The sequence below is a fragment of the Canis aureus genome, chromosome 11 (genome assembly GCF_053574225.1).
Source record: "Canis aureus isolate CA01 chromosome 11, VMU_Caureus_v.1.0, whole genome shotgun sequence".
Lineage (NCBI taxonomy): Eukaryota > Metazoa > Chordata > Mammalia > Carnivora > Canidae > Canis > Canis aureus.
Genome location: NC_135621.1, coordinates 18,694,989 through 18,703,425, shown reverse-complemented (window position 1 = coordinate 18,703,425; position 8,437 = coordinate 18,694,989). Strand labels below are relative to the sequence as shown.

Here is an 8,437-nt window from a genome sequence, read left to right as displayed (position 1 = left end):
CTATAAAAATACCAAAGTCAGGTTTTTTGTTTGTCAAATTCTAAAAACAGTGGCAAGCAATTGAGGTCAGATGCATTTACATAGGGTTTCTACACAGATTGAAGTATTAATCTAATTGCCACGAACAAAAAGAAATGAGGTAGATGAAAGATATGGTTCTATCACTTCCCTAAACCAAAATTAAGGGGGGAATATCTACACAGGAAATAAATCTTTCCTGGCTGGAAGTTTGCTGATTTTTTTTAATATGGGGGCTTACACTATTGTTGCCCAAGGAAAAGAATCTGTGCATTTTTTCTTCGGGTCAGAATTACTTAACATAATTTTGCTAGGTAGAAAACAAACTGGAATTGAGAGAAAGATTTTGGCAAATAAACCTTATATCAGGTAATGATTTGACACTATGCTGCTATGGAAAACATTGCATTTATTTTACAATTTTAGAAAACAGATTAGTAACATAGAGTATATTGGTTATATTCTAGACATAGGAATGAAAGAAGTAGGAATAATATAATCTACATTTGTAAGACTACCAAGGTGAGTCTTACACAAAACCTTTCAACATTACTAAAATACTAAGTTTAAGTCCAAAATACAGTTGTGGTATACAGATCCCTTCAATTTCTCTAGGCTTGTTTTCTCTATCTGTATAACAGCATATGAAGTACTAATTGAACCACATTTCTGAGCATTCAAAATAAGTGATAGCTTTTACTGAGTGCTAAACAGTTTTAATAGCATATATTTAATGAACTATGAGATGTGGATTAAATTTCTCCTACTTTAGGGGTCCCCAGATGCTCAACTGTTAAGCATCCAACTCTTGATTTTGGCTCAGATCCTGATCTCAGTGTCCTGAGATCAAGCCCCTCATGGGCTCCAGGCTCAGTAAGGAGTCCACTTCCCTTTCCCCCTGCTCACCCCTACCTTCCTCCCATACACTTTCTCTAAAATAAATGAAATAAAAACTTTAAAAGAATTTTTCTCCTACTTTATATATGGAAAATCTGAGGCACAAAAATTGTATATATTCTGTGCAGTCCATTTTGTATTTGTAAGAAAACCTTTAGTGGATTGAGGCTGAATATCTCGAAAACCCTTTTTAAAACATTAGATATATGAATTCTCCAAATGTATGTCATTATCTAACACCTCTGTGCTATTTGCATACATTTATAACTCAGTCTTCTTTCCTTATATATATTTTTAGCCTCAATATAATTATTACCTTCTTCTAAAAGTCCTCCCAGAACTCCAAAATTACTTAGAAGCTATACGGTATGCCCTATCATATTTTAATATCCCTTTATGACAACACTAATTATACACTATATATCAATCTTAGAGTTAGGTGTTTGTCTCCTTACTTAGGGACAATCTTCTCAAGCATAAGGATTGAGAACCTTGCAACATCTGAAATAAGAGAGATAAACAATATATGTTTAATCAATTAACAAATTACATACATCAAATTATACTTATAAAAAGGCATATTTTATTTAAAGTCATGGTTTCTAGTAGCTAATATACAATAAAAATGCTATTTACATTGAACACCAATAAAAAATAAATTTATTATTTAAAAAATGCTATTTAAAGCTTGCATTACTGACTTGAGAGGGTAAGTTATTGTAGCAGGGTGTTTTCATTAGGAAGAATAAAATGTGAGGGTGAGACTGAGCTGCAGGATTCTTCAAGAGAATGTCCTATATGAGATAAGTAATGAAATAGAAAAACATGATGAGGGCAGCCCCGGTGGCGCAGCGGTTTAGCGCCGCCTGCAGCCCGGGGCGTGATCCTGGAGACTCGGGATCGAGTCCCACATTGGGCTCCCTGCATGGAGCCTGCTTCTCCCTCTGCCTGTGTCTCTGCCTCTCTCTCTAGCTGTGTCTCTATGAATAAATAAATAAAATCTTAAAAAAAAAAGAAAAACATGATCAGAAGAAATGAATACGGGCACCTGGTGGCTCAGTTCGTTGACTGTCTGCCTTTGGCCCAGGTCATGATCCCAGAGTCCTGGGATCAAGCCCAGCATGGGACTCCTTGCTCAGCAGGGAGCCTGCTTCTCCCTCTCCCTCTGGCCCCCACGGTGTTCCTGCTATCTCAAATAAATAAAATCTTTAAAAAAACCGAAATGAATGAAAGATTTTTTGTTTTTATGGCAATGTTGTGATTTGTAGCAATTATTACAATTGTTTTTTTGAAAAACACAACCTTTTTTGTAACATATCCCAAAAGATTTCTTTTTTTTAATAAAATAATTTTTATTGGTGTTCAATTTACTAACATACAGAATAACACCCAGTGCTCATCCTGTCAAGTGTCCCCCTCAGTGCCCGACACCCACTCACCCCCACCTCCCTCCCTCCTCCCCTTCCACCACCCCTAGTTCGTTTCCCAGAGTTAGGAGCAAAAGATTTCTTTCACCTGCTGGTTCCTTAGGATATAAATGAAGGAATTTAGTAAAGGGGCAATTGAGGTATACAGCAAAGCTACATCTTTGGATACAGTCACCCTTTCTTTGGCAGATGGCTTAATATACATAAAGATGTAGCTCCCATATGTCATGGAGACAACAATCATATGGGAAGTACAGGTGGAAAAAGCTTTGGTCCTTTGCTGTGCAGAAGGGAATTTCATAATGGTCTTCATGATGCAAGTGTAGGAGAGATCCACTAACACCAATGTGACCACAAGTGTCACCACAGCGAAGATGAAAGACATCAATTCTAGGACATAAAATTGTGTGTGTGTCTGTGCAGGATATCTGCAGGATGGGGGAAACATAAAGTGATCAATCGTTTTGGAAGCACAGAAATCCAGCTTGAGTCCCATGAGCAATGGTGGAAAGATGATTAGGAATCCAGTCAGCCAGGAAGAAAGTACAAGCCAATAGCACACTCTGCTGTTCATAATGATTGGGTAATGCAAGGGTTTACAGATGGCCACATAGCGGTCATAGGACATAGCAGCCAGAAGGTAAAACTCTGCAACTCCCAGTAAAAGAATAAAAAATAATTGAGCCACACAGTTATTATATGAAACGTTTTGTTCTTTAGTCACTATGGTTTTCAAGTATCTGGGAATACATACCGTTGTGAATATGATTTCTAAAAATGAGAAATTACAGAGAAAGAAATACATTGGCATCTTGAGGTGAGGATCCAGCAGAGTGAGTAGGATAATGGTTAAGTTCCCCATCAGGCTCAATGTGTAATTAAGAAATAAAAACACAAAAATCACAACTTGCAATTGTGGGTCATCCGTCAGTCTTATGAGAATAAACTCTATTTCCGTTGAATGGTTTCTCATCTCTCTTTTATAAGCCTTATCAAATATACATAAGAAAAGAGGACAAAGTCAAACACATACATGAATATAATATACTGTTGTGTAATGTAAATTAACCTATATATACACACATTAACATATATATATAACTATATAAAACCTAAATATATATAAATAGGCCTAAATGTATATAAATTGAATATATAGAAATTAACCTAAATACATATACACTAAATGAATAGGTGCAGCCTGGGTGCCTCAGAGGTTTAGCGCCGCCTCCGGCCCAGAGTGTGATCCTGGGGTCCCAGGATCGAGTCCCACATTGGGCTCCCTGCATGGAGCCTGCTTCTCCCTCTGCCTATGTCTCTGCCCACCTCCTCTCTGTGTGTGTGTGTGTCTCTCATGAATAAAATAAAATCTAAAAAAATCCTAAATGAATATATATACTAATTACATATTTTAACTAAATATATATATTAACCTAAATATTTATATATAAGTGGAAAAGGACATATATTCTCTAATTTATCTATTTGTAAATTATTTTTCCATTTGAAATTTACAATGATACAGAATTACATGCTAAAGATAATTCTAAATTCTTTCCTATCCATTTGTTCTCTTTATTGTAATATTTCTCACAATTTTTTCTCTTTAACTTGAATATTTTCTTTGGCTAATATGCATTTTTACTCATTCTTCCTGAGTCAACTCAACTCTACATGCATAATTTAAATAAAAGAATATGAATCATTTTTAGTGTATTTTCCCATCATTTTTATTCCACCTGAGCAAAAGACACAAAGTTGTTCTGTGTTTTAGAAATTGTATCCGAGTGATTTTCAAAACCAGGATTTACAGTTATATATAATTCCTATGATAGTCAATGACTAAGCAGGATTGACTTCCATTAATTAGATAAAGTGAATCTTTTTCTGTACTAAGAATACACAATTATTATCAACTTTCTTGACTGGCTATGCTATGGCATTCAAATGGTTGGTTTTCTTTTAGGAAATATAATAAGTACAACAAAGGAAAACATGACAAAAACAAACAACATAGTTTAATAAAAATATTCTGTATTTTTTCAATTAACCTTTTTGAGGTGTATTCCTAATGTATCTACATAATTTGGGTCACTGCTTTTTAATATTCCCCAATATTTTTGTAAAACTATTGATTACTTCAGAAATTATTGTAGGAAAGTAAAATCTGCTACCCCAAAATGTGTCTCTTTGACATGACGATTAATTTAAGCTGATTATTTTTAAGAAATGGAGGTCTCAGAATGTTTTCCTTTTTACCTCCTCAAATGTCTACAAGAATTTAGATAAAAGATTTGCTTCAAAAAGGGAGATATTACCACAAATAATTATGGTTGTTTGTATGCTAATATGAATTGGCAAGATCTAAAATGTGGTCTAGAGGGAGGACCGTAGCAAAGTCTGGTTCTTAAAATTCTTCTTTATGTTCATTCTTTCTGTGTGGCCCAGCAAAAATTTGTTTCCCAAACACTTACACTTTTTTATTTTCCTTTGAAATCTCTTCCTTGTCTTTGAAGTCCCAGACCCCTACATCCTTTGTAGCTCAAAATGATAGCCTCAAATGCCTGACCGCCCATAATTCTCATAATCTTACAAAACTCCCTTCCCATATATATGCTATTGATATTTTCCTGTTAATGTCTCATGTCAATTTAATTCTTAAACCAGCAAAAAGAATCTGAATAGTAGAGTAAAAAGTTTCCTCCCAAACATTATATTACTGTCTGTCCTTTCTAAGTGTAAAAATTCTATTTATTTCCATGTTATAGTGTTCCATTTTATGTGAAACATTCTAGTCTATTTCATTATATTCATTACCTGCAAACTTTTAAAGGAAATAAATTATTAAAGCACTCTGTTATTTTTATTCTTTTGCTTTTGTCTTATTAATATTGCTATCTGTTTCTTATTTTTTTTGTTGGGAGAAGAACAAAACTAAGATGCTCCATGCTTACTGTTGTTTTCTGAAACAGATTTTAGGGAATAGCTTAAATTGTATTAATGGCAATTGAAGACGCAGTCTTCAGCTGAGTGGTCACAAACTTTTTTTTTATAAAAATGTATATTTATGTTCTTCTTAAAACTCCCAACTTTGCTCTATTTCTGACTTGAAAACATATGCTTTAGGAGTTACTCATACAATTTTGGTTACTGCGTGGATCTATCAGACTGTTCTAGAACTATGTTATTCCATTTGAGAGAACAGTTGCTCAGCATTTTTTCCATATCACTTAACAAAGGGCAATACTTAATTCATACAGAGAATCAGAGAAAAATGAAATTTAGATGCAACTGTATATGAATAAAACAGATTACAATATCTGTTAATACACAGCCAACAAATGACTGTACCATTAAAAACATTTATAGACCTTAAAAATTGAGAACTCAAATTCAACTCCCTGAATTGGACTTGTGCCTTTGATATAACTTCTGATTTTGAAATCAAGTTAAAATTATAGTTGCCTTACCTCCTTGAACCTATTGTATCTAGTGTTCCCTTAAGTGTGCATGGCAGAGATGTGTGTTGACATAATTAATTATGATTTTAGTCTTTTATCATCATATTTTATTTTCTGAGCTGGATACTTCCCATGAATGATTTTTGTAGGAAGGACCATGTATATACAGTCCTTCTGTAAAGAATTTCCAAATTCCCTCAGATTCATACTCACTTTGAAGTTCAGAATGCAAGTATTAATAATTTTAATGGACATCCATCTTCTACTCCAGATAAGTTGCATTTTGTGAAAGCTTGTTGTTATAATTGCTGCCATTCAAAACCTCAAAATGAGTAGTTATACTTTAAAATAAAATGAAATACGGCAACTGAAAAAGACTTGGGGCATCATCTGATGAAAGATAAGCAGCTGTTCCAAGAGAAATTCCATATTGGTCCCTGTACACTTATGAAATGCTGCAGTTTTATCACTTTCTACTTACTACAGTCCCAGAGGTTCTACTGAAATAAAACTAAGGAAAAGAAAACCTAATCTTTGGGGATCAAAGGTCCAAAAGTACTAATGACTGGCAATAAAAGACACCACTGTAATCCACTTTAAATAAAAGCTGAAGTAAAAGTATCCCAGAGGAGTATCATAAGTGACTTAGAATAACTGATGAACTATTTAACAGGATCATCATCAGTTCACTGTCCTGGGGCAACACTGAAAAATCCCAAACTGGTTTATACAAGCCCAAGACACTACCTTGCTTCCAATTAGCAAAGAAGCAATTTCAGACATTAATGTAAACCATCTTACACTCTGACAACTGATAGTGAGTTATATTTACAAGTAACAAGCATAATATTTTATCAGATTAATAAGTTGAGGCTTCAGATGTATGTCTGATGAAATTATTTTGATCCTTCAAGTAAACTGATTTTACCTGTAAAATGCATTTTATGTTAATACCCAAAACTAGAAATGACCCAATATCCAACATCTTGTAAGTAGTTTAACAAATTAAGACATATGTATATACTGCAATGAATTAGATATAAAAAAAAATGATTGAGGGGATCCATGGGTGGCTCAGCAATTTAGTCCCTGCCTTCGGTCCGGGGCATGATCCTGGAGTCCTGGGATCGAGTCCCACATCGGGCACCCTGCATTGGGTCTGCTTCTCCCTCTGCCTGTGTCTCTGCCTCTCTCTCTCTCTCTCTCTGTGTGTGTCTCTCATGAATAAATAAAACAATTTTTAAAAATGATTGAATCTTAGAAATATGCTAAGTGAAAGAAGCCAAATGCAATATCTATATACTCTATGATTCTATTTCTATAATTCAGAGAAACACTGAACTATAAGGGTAGAAACCTGATCAAAATTTTAGAGGCTAATAGTGAGAAGTGAATGACCATAAAAGTGTCATGAGAAAACATTTTACAAAGAATATGTTTTATATCTTGATTGCAGTGGTGGTTGCATGACTATATATTTTCCAGAGTTCATCAAAATATATACCCACAAAAGGTGATCATTTTTTTACTAAAGTTTTTTTTTATTGGTGTTCAATTTACCAACATACAGAATACCACCCTGTGATCATCCATCCCATCAAGTGCCCCTCTCAGTGCCCATCACCCATTCACCCCCACCCCCCTTCCTCCTCCCCTTCCACCACCTCTAGTTCATTTCCCAGAGTTAGGAGTCTTTATCTTCTGTCTCCCTTTCTGATATTTCCCACACATTTCTTCTCCCTTCCCTTATATTCCCTTTCACTAACATTTATTCCCCAAATGAATGAGAACATACAATGTTTGTCCTTCTCCGATTGACATACTTCACTCAGCATGATACCCTTCGTTCGATCCACGTTGAAGCAAATGGTGGGTATTTGTCGTTTCTAATGGCTGAGTAATATTCCATTGTATACATAAACCACATCGTCTTTATCCATTCATCGTTCGATGGACACTGAGGCTCCTTCCACAGTTTGGTTATTGTGGACATTGCTGCTATAAACATTGGGGAGCAGGTGACCTGGCGTTTCATTGCATCTGTATCATTGGGGGAAATCCCCAACAGTGAAATTGCTGGGTCGTAGGGCAGATCTATTTTTAACTCTTTGAGGAATCTCCACACAGTTTTCCAGAGTGGCTGAACCAGTTCACATTCCCACCAACAGTGTTAGAGGGTTCCCTTTTCTCTGCATCCTCTCCAACATTTGTGGTTTCCTGCCTTGTTAATATTCCCCATTCTCATTGGTGTGAGGTGGTGTGTCACTGTGGTTTTGATTTGTATTTCCCTGATGGCAAGTGATGCAGAGCATTTTCTCATGTGCATCTTGGCCATGTCTATGTCTTCCACTGTGAGATTTCTCTTGATGTCTTTTGCCCATTTCATGATTGGATTGTTTGTTTCTTTGCTGTTGAGTTTAATAACCTCTTTATAGATCTTGGAAACTAGCCCTTTATCTGATATGTCATTTGCAAATATCTTCTCCCATTCTGTAGGTTGTCTTTTAGTTTTGTTGACTGTATCCTTTGCTGTGCAAAAGCTTCTTATCTTGATGAACTCCCAATAGTTCATTTTTGCTTTTGTTTCTTTTGCCTTTGTGGATGTATCTTGCAAGATGTTACTGTGGCCGAGTT

At 35.2% G+C, this 8,437-nt stretch overlaps 1 pseudogene; it reads right to left on the bottom strand.

The window, feature by feature from the left end:
* Positions 1 to 2,189: 2,189 nt before the first annotated feature.
* On the bottom strand, positions 2,190 to 7,225 carry LOC144322975 (olfactory receptor 6C6-like; annotated as a pseudogene).
* Positions 7,226 to 8,437: the final 1,212 nt, after the last annotated feature.